The sequence below is a fragment of the Calliopsis andreniformis genome, chromosome 9 (assembly GCF_051401765.1).
Source record: "Calliopsis andreniformis isolate RMS-2024a chromosome 9, iyCalAndr_principal, whole genome shotgun sequence".
In the NCBI taxonomy this organism is placed as follows: domain Eukaryota; kingdom Metazoa; phylum Arthropoda; class Insecta; order Hymenoptera; family Andrenidae; genus Calliopsis; species Calliopsis andreniformis.
In genome coordinates, this window is record NC_135070.1 from 4,918,171 (window position 1) to 4,934,444 (window position 16,274).

Sequence of the window (16,274 nt, forward strand, 5' to 3'; positions counted from 1 at the left end):
TATGAACTAAAACGTTGATGGATAAGATGTGAATACCTTAAATTAGAAAATAAAATGATGCACATTCGATGTATGTATGACACGTTGATGGATAGGAAGATGTGAATACCTATCCCACAGGAATATTTTTTTATCTAATCAATATTGAAGAGTTGTGTCAATCTTCTTATAACAATTTTCAGCAAAGAGTAAGTCCAAACATCGAGTACGAACTGCATTTGAATTATTACGAGTGTAAATAAGACCACAGAAAATATTTTTCACAAATTAGTCAGACAAGCTATCGTACGATTTGAAACAATTTCTTATACAATCTTCCATTCGATAGGAAAATTGTATGAAATTAACGCAATGATCACGTTGAAATTATAAATATCAGAAATTCGCAATTATTCCATGTCAGTGAATATCCACGATTCCCGTTAAAGCAGAGAAGCATTCGGTTATACGTCGCACTCGAGCGTAAACAGAGAGCTGTCGTTAAATATTTGTAATTCTGCAGATATTTTCGCGATGGAATAAAACATTAACAAATATTATTACATGATTAATGTTGATTTCTAATTATAAGCTTCCCTCGTTCTCTTTCCGCTGTAGTGGCCCAGATTATATAAATAATTATTCAACTTCACAAACTCCACAAGTAATGATCATGTTTCCTTGTTACCTATTCACACAGACTCACAGATAATTACCCATTCCCACACATGCTACGTTTACCAATCAAACAATTTTCTCTGTCTATATTGGTAGACATCTGTCAATCATTGTCAGACGCACCGATGCTAGACATGGCACATATCGTTATGCAAAGCTCATTGAAGAATACCTAGGCTTGCGAAGAGTTTCAACTTTTCGTTATACTTTCAGTAAGGCCTACTGCCTTTCTACTCAACCTACTCGAATCGTTTCGCAGTATATTTAGTGTTGGGACTGATACCAGTATCTATTCTATCAATACCAGTTTATGAATTTCGATCCAGTATCGGTACGTATCAAACACGCGAGTACTGAAAAGAAATGATACCTCATCAATACTTACACAAAAGTATTGATACCAGCTTGATACTTCCACGAAAATATTGATATCTTTCGAGGATATCGATACTTATTTTATACTTTAATGCTGTAGAAGATAATATCAAAGTTGATTTGTTTATTGTTAGATAATGCGTCATATTCGAGCGTGGTTGTAACTTGAATGTTATTTTAGTAATTAATTATTGAAAACTGTTGAAAGCATACATAGATGTACTGAGACGAAGAATTTAAGTGTTTACATATTTATAAATAAAGAAGAAAGATTGTCAAGCATGATGCACATAACCGTATGTAATAGCAATATAAATTCTTCCTATGTTAACCATATTTACATTCATTTTGCATAGTTAATAAAATATAATTCCTTGTATTAAGATATCTCGGTGATGCATCAAATGAGTATATAGTACACGTTGTAATGTCTTACAATGATATTACACTTTAATGCACTACATATATTTCATTATCTTGCAGGTACTATTGTTGATACGTTTTTTAAACCACAACTCGATCGTTTCCCTTACTTTACGTGGTGAAAAAGTCACCCACATGATTTCCACCTAACCACTCCTGAGCTCTGATCGTCCTACGTCCCCGCGAGGAGCCAATATACAGGAAAACGATTCAAGTGGCGTGCAGCAGTAGACTGTATTCCCGAAAGTATAGCGAAAAGTTGAAACTTTCCGCAGGCCTGACCTAGTCGATTGAACGAGTAACAGAAAATTATCTAGATAACCTTTAATCCTTGAGTTCCTCGGTAACAAACTAACGCTAAGGAAATGCACAAGGGAAAACTTCCCCTCGTCAAGATGACTAGATCTTCCAAGTCGATTCTCTCTCCGCCCCAACTTCAGTTTCCGATCCGCCGCATCGAGTTCCCGATTGCTCGTGCGGAATCAAATTACAGGGTCTCGCAGGGACTACAGTGGATCGAGACACCGCGACAGGTGCATGCAAAAAGGGCCACGAGAGAAATTCCGCGGAACGGGAAGAGGAAACCGGGGAAGAAAGAGAAAGACTTCTTTCAGCTAGCGGACCCATTGTTTCTTGGACAAAGGGGACGGCAGGTTGATGGGAGGAGACACCCTCGTCGGGAGTCCATTGTTCTTGCGTTGGATCACGAGGACGCCTCTCAAAAATTGCGGCTAGGGACGCCCTCGAAATCAGTCGTCGTTTCGAGTGGAACATGCTTTTTCGCGGATCCCTTTCCCAACAGTTTTCACCCTTAGACAATCTTGGAAGCACTGGCTTAGTGACTTTAATACAATTTGGGTCTAGAGTTTCAGGCACGATTGCTAACAGAGAAATATTTGTCGAAAGAATTTATCTGTTGTAGATGGGCTATGGTATAAACTACTTGTGTTAATTTAACTATTAATTCTTATGTCAGTAAACAAAATTGTCGTTGTTTAAAGAGAATGGGGAAACGATACCTTGGTACCTGGTTATTGATACAAGAATTACATGGTATGGTAGTGTCATTGGTTTTGTGTTATACCAACTCTCAATATTTGATATGAGGAATATCGATGCGTGACTTATGGAGATCAATAAACTGAAAAATTTTGAATTTTATGTAGAAATATTGTTATATCATTTTTTTTTGTTAATCAAATTATATCATACGAGGATTAAAGCTGGTTGAAATATAAAATACAACGGTTTATCAAATGAAAATATCTCACCCTCGTTAATTGATCTCAAGTGGACCTAGATAAATACATGTCATAAAAAGAGCTTAGTGTGGCAGGGTTTTTCTTTAACTCCTATAATTTGGCACATGAAATACGTTCGTTATCTCAAATAATAAACGAAATATCTTGATAGATGCAGACATAAGAATGTTTAAAAGCTAATCTTGTTTTTTTAAATGAAATGTTTATTTTTTATGCTCGAATTCGATAAAAGAGCGAATCTCGAGTATGAACATGAAAGTATTAAGGTTTATGAAACATTTTGCTTTGTTCATTATGCGTACTTTTATTAGGATATATATTCAAAGATATACTAACAACACGTGTTCCAAATGGAAAAAATAGCGATAAAATATAATAGCAGAGAAAGTTATATAAGAACGATGAAAAATATAATAGCGATGGATTACTACAGCATGTACTGCGGTAGATTACAAGACGATAAGACATGCAAGGTATATAACAGCTCACAGTTCACAACGTTGACATTTTGAACATATTCCTAATGAAAGGAGCAGGGTGAATTAGTCAAATATCTTAAAAAAAGCAAATTTTAGAATATGGAATAAATCTACTCTAGTAAAAGCATAAAATATTAAACATTTCATTTAAAAAAACTTGTCTATCTTTCAGATCTCCTGTAAGTCCCTATTTGTAACAAAACCATTGCTGTATTAATATACCTTTCCCTAATTTGTTTATTTATTCAATAATAATCAGAATGTATAAGGCCAACATATACACAAAATAAATTATTTCCAAAATGATACAAGAAACGATAACTAACAATAAAAGTAAATAATAACTACAGATAAATACAAAGAATAAATACTTTTTGTCGACTCTATAACTTTCCTACGTAATACTTTCGCTCACTAGTCGAAATAACAAAAATATTTCAAGTAGACATAGTTAGTGGGACATCCTGTATACAATTACAATTACGTAACAAATTAACAACGCAAAAGACCGACTAGTTCTAAATCTCTAATGATCGAGCTCCTTGGTAGCCGTCTAAAGTCCTTGCAACAACCATATTTCTAAACTTTGAAGTAACAGTTTGCGACCGCTTAAGACAGGCAACTTCTATTGCCAGAAGAAGGCCTCGTAAAAAATTCGCCAGTAAGCGCAGCGAGTGATCAGTCTCCTGAGGCGTACTAAGTGTGAAATAAGTCAGGGAAACTGCTCGTCCAGCTTTATCTAGCGAAATCCTTTTGAAAAGTTTCGTGCGAGACGGGAAGCCAAAGAGGGCTGTGTGCCAAGAGTAACGCTCTCCATGATGAAAGGAGGTGAGAACTTCCGGATGTAATCGGGATCAGGACATTTAGGCTGAGGTTTGCAGCGACCAGCCAACAAACTTCGATTTAACCCCCTATTCTAACTCCGTGAATCAAGGATTACCTTTAGCCTCAGAATCAGAAAATTAAGGTGATAGTTTGGTCTAATGTTAGAGAATTTACCTCTTATTTAGTTTAACCCTACAGTGCTCAGAGATACAGATATGCATCATGCAAGTTTTTCTTTAATATTTCTCTATTGGAAGTTTAAATGACGAAAGTGCGAGCTGTTTCATATAAGTATATATTTCGTAAAAGTTAATGTTTCCAAATAATATAATACTTATGGGCAATGATGCACGTATGAATCATAATGTATTTTTAATACAAAAATCTGAAAAAATAAAAAATGATTCTTTTTTCTTATTATTCTTCCCTTATTTTCTGGCACATTTTAAAATAAAAGAAGTACTTTATTTAAAAATAAAAAATTTCGCAGTGACGTTGATTGATTCTGTGATTCTAAGTAATGAAACATTCATAAATTCGAGATATGAGAATTTATGGAAAGGGGGGTCTGTTCTTATGTCTATATTAATTCATGATTTTGTAAAATAAAAATAAGAAAAACACAATCTATGTTATATCTCCTTTAAACCAAAATAATATCAAGTATCTCCTTATTTCGTACTCTGAGAATTTTATTACTATAACTTCTACTCTCTAAGATGATAGAAAATTGACTATTACTACTATATAAGTAGTAATATCAAGCATTAGTCAGACCATTTCTCGATTCATATATGGTTCGTAAAATTCGTTGAATATATTCTAATCTGCGAATAATGGACCACATAAGGTAACATTTGTATCACTTATTACTAGTATTAAAAAAGTTTAATGTTTAAAATAAAGGAACCTTCCCTTTGAAAAAATAGGAATAGGAAAAATACAAAGTCGTAGTATAGACTTGAGATTCCAAACTTCAAAGGCTAATATCTTAGGAATAAAAACCTGCAACTAATACAACGTTACGTTGCTGGCTTAGAAGAAAGGAAAATATAGAGATATCATTTAAAATGTTTTCTGAGGAAAATTTGTGCAAAATCAACAGGACGGTGCATTGACTATTTTGACCTTGCTTGAATAAAGAAAAACAAAACGACCCTGTCAAAAAGCTGTCAGGTTAGATTGGTAGGACTGATCGAATTAATGTGTTTATTGCTAGGACTGATTTTGCACAAATTATCCTATACAAATAGATCATAACAAAGAAATGTTCTCTTCCTTCTTTTCTGCAGAGTTGCTAGATCATATATTAGTATTATTTGTTTATTAACAGTATTCTTACTAATATTTTTTAACTATTCTATAGTAACTATTCAGCTTCTAATCAGTCATTTCATTTATTTCTTTTGTTTAAATTATTCCTGATACATACTATCTAAGAAAAATAAATACGACAGAGGGTCAACTTGGATATGCTAAATTACCTCACAAAACACGCACTTTCGATTCACTCCAGCTTACTCAAATTCATTCTACTTTGCTAAGATTTCTCTCAACCATCTTGAGCTTCCTCACAGAAGATCCAAAGAACACAAGAAGCGTCACCAACCCCTAACCAATAAGGGTCTTAACACGTGTTCATAGCCTTCCAAAACAAACACAACTTTCTCAACCAACCGAATTTTCTAGTTCAACGAACTCTTTCAATGTGTTTATCTCCCCCATATGCAGAAGTTACTCTTCATTTCAGAACACAGTACCAACTTTAAGGCATTATTGTTGCAAAACGAAAGCAGGTCGAACACCATGTTACAAGACATTTTGTGATCCAATTGGAGTATTCTACCATCTCTTAAAATATACAAACGCATACATGTTATACCCTGTATACAAACCGTGTCTAATAGTATACATGGCCTAAGTATCGAACACGTTAACGAATCCCAATTTCAGCGGCGTCCTTTTACATAACGACTTCGATGGCCATTATAATAGGATTAAGTAACACGAGCCGACCACTGACGATGCGCTGACGAGTTCGCGGTACTTTTAATACGACCGTAATCGCATTACCCGCGATGCAACGGAGAAAGGTCGAGCAGCTCATTAAACGGGGCTTTCTTTCGCGAGTAAAAACTCGCCCCGTCTGTTGCGTATCGAGCGAGTAAGATCCGCGACGTTGCAATAAAATGACGATTCCGTATTGCGGCTACGCGGCCCGAGCGTAATACATTCCGCGCGTGTTTTTGCGTTGCAAGCTCTGCGAGGGGATGCCAGAGACGAGATATTTCCGAGCGACGGGTGAAAGGCGATGGGTAGGGGCTCGGTGCATTCCGAATCGCGCGAACGTGTACAGGAAAAGCTGAAGGGGTTCCGTTCTCCTTTTCCCTAGGCAGGATCGATCCTCCGCGCTTCTGTCTCGTTTCACGTGTTTGTTTTCTCTGCTACCGCTTGGCTTTTAACGTCGCTGGACGGTTGGAATTGCGAGATCGAAGAATGACGGTGAAATGTTGGTCATCGGGAATATTAATTAAGCGAAACGTCGATTACGATAATATTGATGAAATGTACGTGGTGTACGGCGAGTGGAAAAATATTGCGTTGTATTAGGGTAAATAAGGAAATCTGAACTGACGTCGATGGAAGAATTGGGCCCTGTTCTGCAATGGTGTTAACCCACGAAAAATCGAATTTCGAGTTATGAAGGGACTATTATAAAAAATATAATTAATGATATTTTTGCTGTATAATAAATACTTGAATAACAATTTTTGACATTTTTGGAGCTTAACGTCATTTTTACGAATTGTATGTTGTTATGGAACAGATGTTATTTTGCGTTTATGTTCTATGTGTAATTTTGAGTCTAATGAGAATCTGTAATTCTTTAATATTATTGTTTGTCTTACTAACAAGTTAAAATAAACAAATGTTAATAAAACATATACACATGTATACTACTCTTTTCGGATCCTATTTAATGATAATTAGATTATTAGATAATTAATTACCTCTCGTGCTTTAAACAAGCTAGGTTACATTTTACTTGTAAATTACGATCCTTATATGCGAACAACTATTTTAATGAATAATGTTAGTAATTATGCTAGAACAAGTTATTGTAGTAAAAAATATAAAACGCTCGGTTTCTCTAAAAATACATTAGTTTAATCTTTCACATCAATGAGTCGTCTTTGGTATGCTGGAGTAAAAGATTCTTTTTTTTTTTCAAGCAATCAATCGACGTCAACGAATTTGTATCGTGAAGGGACTTACCGAGAAAGGCTTTCATTAAAATCGGATCCCTGGGACGACAGGACTGGATAATCCTTTGGTGATCGAGTGGGACTATCGTCGCTTGATTTTTTCGTGCGGTTTAGGGTCTGAAAGAAGAATGAAAGGTCTGATTAAATCGAGAAAATTCAATTACTTTAATGCTTGTAGTTCCTTCGGGAAAGTCCTGCTATTGTTTTACCCAACTATTTTACGTTTAATACCTGTTTAATCGCAGAGGAAAATAAGCTCTCTAATGCCCTGTGAAGGTACTATTGTATAATATACAAAGGTGATTCAACTAATTGAATTCCTTATTTGAAAGGAACCTGCCTCTTAGAATTAAGCTAATTTGCATGTTAAGCTGTAAGTATTATTAATTAATTTCCATTTACATCAATGCACTTTAAAGCCTTGAATATGCATATACAAGCTGTTCGGCAGACATTAAAAATTTTAAGAGGTGATTTTATACCCTAAAATAAGACGAAAATGAAGATAGACTAATTAGCGTTTCAGGCTTCGGTTCTGAGGTATTAATTCTTAAAAAAATATATCTAATGTACGCCAACAGTAGAATAAATCCTAAATCAGACACAGTTCATGCAAATTTTAATACCTGTAGAATGAAGACATGTAGACACGTAGAATCAGCTTTAGAAATTTCTGACACTTGTTCTCGAACATCTTGTATAATGAAAATAGGGCAATAATATTATTCAGCAGAATATCAATATAAGTATTTATTAGACGTATCAGACAGTTGTCTCAAGTGTTTCAATAAAAACTCAATGTTCTACTACTGAAATGTAATCTACCCCTAAATTCAATGTTAATGGATTTCAATAAATTTTCGACACAAAGCTCCAATAGTACTTTCGATTAACCCAGTCGCTTTAAACATAGAAATTATAATAAAATTCACTCATACTGTTGTACCAATTAGGCAGACTCTAAAGTTAAGAAGGAGAGAGCGAACGGTACAAAGGCAACGCGGCATCATCTTCGATTAATAAAGACGATAAACTGCTATTGTTCTCAGTGGTGTTCGTGACTCCCTATTAAAAGCCCGAAGTCATCGCAGCTCGATGATTTTCTATTTTCGTCTGTGGCGAGCCCCATCCGGCCACTTCGGCCGTACCGAAGGACGCTGGAGTACTACTTCCGTAGGCAGTTTCTTAGAGAGGGAAACTAATTGGTTATAAAATGGCCTCCCACGACTTGGCCTTGCAAAGTCGCGTGCTAAGCACCCTCGATTTCCGACTCCTTGGGCTTCGTGCGCGCACGATAGTCTCGAACGAACCTCTCTCACCTTATTCTTAGGCTACCTGAGAACGTGGATTATGATATTCGTACTATTCCTTCGTGGTTTACGAAGCTCAATTTGATAACTAAGGGTAGGAAGAAATAAGTAAATTTTGATTGATATTGAGAATTAGGGAATAAAGATATTTGGATGCTTGCACTCTTGGACTCTTGGACTCTTCAACTCTCCTTGAGGATTTGGGTTTTAGTATTCGTTACATGTTAAGGTATAATTTTTGGACTTTTGAATCTTTGAAGGTTTAGGAGATGAAATCTTTAAAATTTTGAATTTTTAAACTTGGCAAAGTCTATTTTTGAAGTTTTGGTCCTTAGTATTTTTAACACATTAAAAATTTAGATTGAAATACTTTTATATGCTTGAATCTTTTGATTCTTGAACTTCTAAATTTTAGAACTCTTAAAGCCTAGTACTTTTAAGTTCTGACTATTCTTAAAAGGTCTATCAATCTGTGCACTTTTAGACTTCTAGTTTCTCGAATTTTTGAACTTTATGAGTTTGGACTTTTTTAACTATTGGACCCTTGAACGTTTAAATTCTAATGTTCTTAAAACATTAATCCTTGGACTGTTCATCTCTTGCATTCTTGAATTATCAATTTTCCGAATCTTTGGCTCCCAGAATCTTCCTGCTCTTAGACTACTGGATCCTTCTAGTCTTCCGTCTTTGGATTCTAGTGTACTTAAATCGTCAGACCCTTAGACTCTTGGACTTCTGGATTCCTGAATTTTAGATTTCTGGACCTTTGTACATTAGAAGTTTTTACATTCACCATCTTTTAACACTTAGACTTTGGAGTCTCTAATTTCTTAAGAGACATCTGAATTCTTAGAGCCTTCGATGCTTGTTCTAAAGCTTGGGACTCTCGAATTTAAAAATTTAGAATAGAACTGTCTTTATGAGTCCATAACCTTGCTCTGCTTCATCATCTTCTTAAACTCTGATATCTACCACTCATCAAGAACTAGGGTAAGTATACCTAATACTGGACAGCACGTAATGCTAAACATTACCTATATCTTTAAAAAATGAAACACAGCAAAATGACCTAACTGCAAAAATAAAGAAGGGATTCCCTGCAATCACTTTTGCAGTTTGCCCGCTTTGTTGCATATCATTTTTTAAAGACACAGGCAACGTCCAGCATTAGGTACACTTCTCCTACAACCAAACTGGAATTACACGTTGCATCTTCATGGACCAAGAACTACTGTCTCAACTTCTCGAAGGCTTCTTGCGCCGCGCGCGAAGGATGATCGCGTAGGATGCACCTTTCTGTATCGACTACACGTAAAATATTTATCGAGCGTAATCGAGGGCCGACAAACAAGGTCGCTGGAAATTGGAGAGGAAATAGACGGCGAGTCGGCGCTCGGACGAAAAGGGAAGATCAAAAGACACGTTCTGCAAACTCTTTCCTCTGAACGACCGCCGACAGTCTCGTAAATTAAAGACCGAACGAGGTGTTTACCTGCGCGGAATTTCCAATCGTTCTTCGCATGCTTGAAGAATGTTTGCGCGCATACAAGTATCGACGTTATTGGCTTCCAAGTTCGGAGGATCCGACACACCAATTTTTACGACGCTGATATCGTCGCTGCTTCTGCTCCTTTACCTGCATAGCGTCTCCGAAACACGAAGGGACGTCCAATGAAAATCAATGACATTGATTCATTACAAGGGGCGTTAAATATACGTTTCAATACTCTAGAGTGTAGTAGAATAATGCGAAAGGATCACAAAATATGTCGTATCTGTATCCGTTTTGCATTCGAGTAGAGCTGGGATTATTGATTATGGATGCTTTATCGATACGTTAATGATACTTAGCGATATATCGATGATATCGTTAAGATATCAATAAAACCAATAGAGAGTATTACATTAAAGTTAACTGAAATCAAAGGAAACACGTTCTTTATACTTATTTTCTAAAAATATGTATATACATACATAGATATGTATACTTTTTTAATTAATTCATATTTTATTAATGCAGCTTTGTTTTGTAATCAGTATCATAGTCCACATTTTTCACTGTCCTATCAATCCACAATTACAGTGTATACTGCAATTTATATATCTATATGCATCCATTGCTAAAATATTGTTCCTGTTCCTCATTGTCAGTTGTATATTTCAGAATTGTGTAACCCAAACTAAGTATTTATCTAATTCTAAGAATGAAGTCAAAGCTGCAGAATTAATCTTAAAAGAACAGAGAATGAGTCAATGTCAGAGTTGTACAAACAGAACGATTAAAAGGAGAGTGATTGTAAAGAATACACTGTCAATTACTATATTTTTATTATTGCGTTTTGCTGTTATATGTTGCTTGTTTTATTGTGTTTTTATCTTAATAATAATCTTAGCTCCTTCTGCGGCTGTTTTCCTTGCTAATATCTTATTGATATTATCAATGCATCGAATTATCAATAACATTCCGATATTATCGATATTCAACGATATCTGTATCAATAGTTCCACCTCTACATTCGAGGTGACGTTGAGATTTTAGAACAAGGAATAGCTCCTGAATATTGTTGACACAGATACTTTGATATAGATTACTATCCTGGACCTTCTGGCTGTTCCAGGATATGTATGTATGCTTTCAAAGACTTTTAACCTTCGAACAACCGATCTCGGGTCAAATTTAATCTGAATATTTTGTGTATACATTGTGCAAATGACGAGTAAAGAATAATTAGTTCTGTATATAGCATTTGTGTTACTGTCTAACCATCCTTGAAATGTATAATAATATAATTTTGGCAGAGAAACTATTTTTAAAGTGTACTTAGTATGAGTCCAAAAAGACCTGGGGTCGACCTCTAACTGGAATAATTTCAGTATTATAACACAATCTAGAATTGTTGGCATTTAATTATTACAAATGATTAATAATAAGTAAATAGAGAATTCACAGCTTTTCAGATTATTATTCTTTATTATGTATAAGTAAATCACTAGTACTTTAAACAGCTAATATTAAAAATAAAATAATATAAATGCTGTGACCTACCCCAGCATACCATTCAGGAGTTAAGATTATCGTACATACATACACCTGTGACTGTAATATACCTACAAATTCAGGTTACCAGTAGGCCACGGTTTTCACCGAACACCCCCACAAGTAGGCTAATCTCATTTCTACAAACACCTTGAATTTTCAAAGTTCTGTAACAATTAAGTTACAGACAATGCAGCAGAATGTGTTAATACTATTGCAACTCACTAATATATCCTTAAAATCCTACACCTATTGATTTAACCAACAGACATGTTAGCTTTAACCCCTTGACCTACGATTTTCTTTCGTAATTTTATTACCCTCGCTGCTGATCTGAAGAGGTAACTATCCTAAACTGCCAACCGCAGAGATGCCATTAAACGAACTCAGACTTCTCATGTGTTATCGCGTAATCTGCAGCGAAGGTATTGTAAAAAGTGCACGAGTCTGGCAAGGTATTATAGGTCAAGGGGTTAATGCATTACAGAACATTTATGATCCATTTAGCCTCCTCTATCGTTTAAAATATTTATTACACTCTGCATACCATAATTTACGAGAAATACAGGCAATCAACGAGGTCTAATTTGAAATAGACGTCGAGGGAGATTCGAATACAGGGTGTGTACAGGTTCTGACAGAAAGCTGCGAGAGATACCAGAAGATTCCTCGAATTTCCTGCCCGACTAAGTTCACCCTTAATTAACAACGCGAATTCCATTGCAAATCGGTATCTCTCCGCGTTGCAGGTTGTCCAGGCAAACACTGCGAGAGGCACGGGCGCTGCTCACGCCAGAAATTCATCAATCTCTTTGTGGAGGGCTGTTCCGCATGCTGCAAGAGATTTGCCTGCTAGCCAACAGTCCATTACATTCCCTTTACCGACGATTTCGAGGCGATTAGGAGCGTCGACGGCACAGGGGACATAATTGTCCGCGAACGGTCTATCGATTAGTCGTTGAGATGAGAAATAAGAGGCAGCAGCCATGCCCAGAGGAAACACTTACTATTATTTAGTCCTGCTCGAGGGTCAAGACAAGACAATATTTGTAATATTTGTAGAAATACTGTCTTGTTCTTGAAAAATAGGATTTATATACATGAACAATATAAAAATAAGTACTAATTATTTCTAAATAAATCATACAACATTTTTCAAATTTTACTATTTGTAATTAATTTAGGTATAAAAATGTTCTTATACGTAATTTCAGGTGTACATGTATACGTAATTTTCTATGTTTCTTAAAATGAAGAAAAGATTTAAATTATTGTAAAACATATTATGTAGGCCAAGATTATTAACAACTTTGTATTATCTTGTATATTGTATAAAGTAGTCTTGCCCTGTTATTGCCTTGAAATTCGAGGCAAAACAAGACAATACCAAAATTAATCTTCGAATCTCGTGCAGCACTGCTATTATTGGCAGGGAGAGAAGGGAAGAATGAGATTATTGTATTACCATTAGATCCGTTCGGTTCGGGTTCTCGTCGCTTCTCCCTGGCAAGATAACCAGAAATCGCCGAGAATGAAACAATCGCTCTCGCGTCTCGCGAGCGTTCTCGAGTGGCTAGCGGAAGTCTTTGCGATCTTTGTCCGCGGTAATTGAAGTGTTATGGAAGACGCGAGGCGAGGAAATCCGTGGAAGTGCTCGACTGATAACGAGGAGAATTCGAGAAGCTGCGGAAGAGATACTAACCCTTTGACAGCACGATCGAAACAGTTTCTGAGTTGGGAGAAACCAGTTTCGATACGAGTATTGCTTTATGGATCTTGCCAGAAGTTTATTTAAAAGAAGAGTAATTTTCTTTGTTGATTCTGTCGTTCTTCGCGACGCGACATTTATCGTTGGACTTTAACGTTGGATTTTTCACTTAGAGATTTTATCTTCTTCGTCTCCAGGAACCGTTGAAGTTGCGAACTGTTACATCTTTGAAAGGTCAATTAAGTTTTCTTCAAATATTTAATCTTCGTAGTAAGACTAATTTTCGGAATATTGATTACGCTAATAAATTGCTTGAAATTGTATTTATTTTAAGGGAGAGAATTAATTCCATCTGAGGTCGTTCTTCTATATCAAAAGCAGACAATCAATTACTACACATGGGATGGCAAATATTAGTCTTTCGAGGACGTAGAATGTACACTGCTTCTTCTATATCGTTTGTCCACTTTCATCCCGGTTCCTTTCAAATTTTTTACCCCTGAACCTTCAACATTGATAATGTACCTTGTGATATACTAGTTCACAACTCATGGTTAAATCTAAAAACTCTTTAAGTTACAGCAATATTAGTAATTTCAGACTTTTAAATATTCAAATGTCTAAGTCTCTTGAGTTTTTAAATTCTCAAGTTAAACAAATATTCATGCACTCAAACATTAGAATTTAAAAAATTTTCAAAATTATGAAATTTCAAATAATTAACTTATTTTGAAAAATATTTTAAAATACTCAAATTTTTAAAGTTTTTCTATTCGCTGAAACTTCCAGATTGTATACATCATGATACATAAATTTCATATCAACATAAAAGGTGACTCAAACTCTTTGTAATATAAATGTTATTTTAGGATAACGCTAAGAGCAAAGTGCATAAACAAATTGGATGAAAAGTGCAAATAGCATCTCCCACGCGAAAACGCTGTGACCCGATGAACGATTTTAATCAAATGCAATTCGCTGAAAAATCACGACTTATGTTCCATTTATCAACCATTCATTAGTTATCGCCCACGTGTACGCGTTCTATGTGGGGGAGGTAAATCACTCTGCGTTACCCATTGCAATATTTGAGGCTGCGTGGGCGGAATTAGAAACGAAATGTCGCGGAACGAATTATTCCCCATGTTCAATAAACGCAACGAGGGAGTTGAAAAAGTAACTTCGTGGGTTCGATGCACAAGTTCTGGCGAGTTGCCAACTTTCAAAGTTCGAAGTTCGAGGGTCGAATGTTACAGAGTTGGAAAGTCTAAATGATTCAAAGTTCGAAGCGTTTTTAAACAACTCATTGTCAATTTCACGCGGCGACTTACTCGCCTTCTCCAATTAACAAGATAAATTATAATTTCTTTTTATAAGGGAAGCTGAAGAGGTCAAGAATGTGACTGTTTTTATTGCACTTACTTAAAGTATAACAACATCATGAAAATACGTCCCTAAAATTTTATGATTGGAATTGACGGAATGACAACATCACATCAATTTCAGAAATATAATATTTGAAAATACAGAGTGCTCAAGAACAGTGACAGAAATTTCAAGAGGCGATTTCAGACGCCAAAATAAGAACAAAATAAAAAGTGATAAAAATGCGTTTGAGGCCTCGTTTTGGAGTTATTAATTGTTGAGAAAACACTAAAAATTCGTCTGAAATGTGTCTGACTTGGAACTTGTTCTACTGATATTACTGTGTCTGCCTTGACTAGTGCACGTCGGCAGTAGAATAAATCCGAAGTCAGACACATTTCACGCATATTTCTGTGGTCAGATAGCAAAACTTGATACGTCACGATTTACTAATTTTTCAGTGCAATGATTTTACAGTTCGGTAAACCAATAGGTAAACCCACAGGTCATGAATTTCCAGACTATTTTTTCTTAAACCATGTATACTTTTAAATATATTTTTCTATGAAAAGTATATACATATATCTCATTTCTAAAAAAAAAAACATTTCAGGCTTTGCCATCTGACTATAGATTTTAGACGTTTTCTCAACAATTAATAACTTTGAAATAAAGCTTTCAACGAAATTTTGTTATTCTTTATTTTTATCCTATTTTGTCATGCAGAATGACCCTTTAAAATTTCTAACACCTCTTGTTGAACACCCTGTATAATTGAATAAAAATTACCCTATCCTAGTTCCTTAAACCATTAATTATTTCTACTTCTAAGAATCACTTAAACATGATTCTTTCAAACAGGAGTGCACACGTATGAATCGAAAACTCTGAACGCGAAAATAGAATGAGCGAGTTAAAATTAAAAAAAAAAAAAAAAAAAAAGAGATCACGCTCAATTTCATATTCTACATTCTTATTAAAATTTCCGTGGAAGTAATAATGGTAATAGCGCTTTGTTCATCGTTATTTCCGGATATCCTCTGGCTTCAAGAGCAGCTACGTCGTTATAACACACACGAGGAGACATTAGAATTTATTTGCATACAGAGGAAACAGCTTCCCAGATATGAAATTACCTGCGGATGCGTTTCTACTTCGTGTTCTAGTATGAACAAGCCCCATGTTTCTTAGAAATGTCACGGTTCACATCGTTTCAACGCCCTTTCAAAGAACAGTCGCGTCCTTTTCTCGCAGCGTCTTCCCTCCTTTTCTCTCCTCCACCGTTTCGAAAAATAGCATCTGATAATCCGCCACATCTCGTCGCATTCCTCTTTTTCCCTCGTGCATCATATTGTTCCTTCCCCGTGTGTCGTCCCTTCTCCCTTTTCTTTCTACCCTTTTTTTTTTTTTTGCTCGGGTACGCTGTTTAACGCAGACTTTTCGTTTCACCCCTTTCACCTTCTGGCGGTAGCACTGCTTTCTCATTTCATTTGAATTTTTAACTCGTTTCTCCGTTACCTTTGTTCGCTTCTGATTCCTGTGTGTGCTGTTTTCCTACCTGTACTTT

At 35.6% G+C, this 16,274-nt stretch overlaps 1 protein-coding gene across 1 annotated transcript in view; it reads right to left on the reverse strand.

Annotated features, from left to right (window-relative positions):
• Nucleotides 1-16,274, reverse strand: part of Oamb (Octopamine receptor in mushroom bodies) — a 151,163-nt gene that overhangs the window by 69,731 nt on the left and 65,158 nt on the right. Inside the window, exon 3 of the mRNA XM_076384723.1 lies at nt 7,298-7,404. The gene's annotated coding sequence lies outside the window, so the exon portion shown is untranslated. The remainder of the gene's footprint in view (nt 1-7,297; nt 7,405-16,274) is intronic.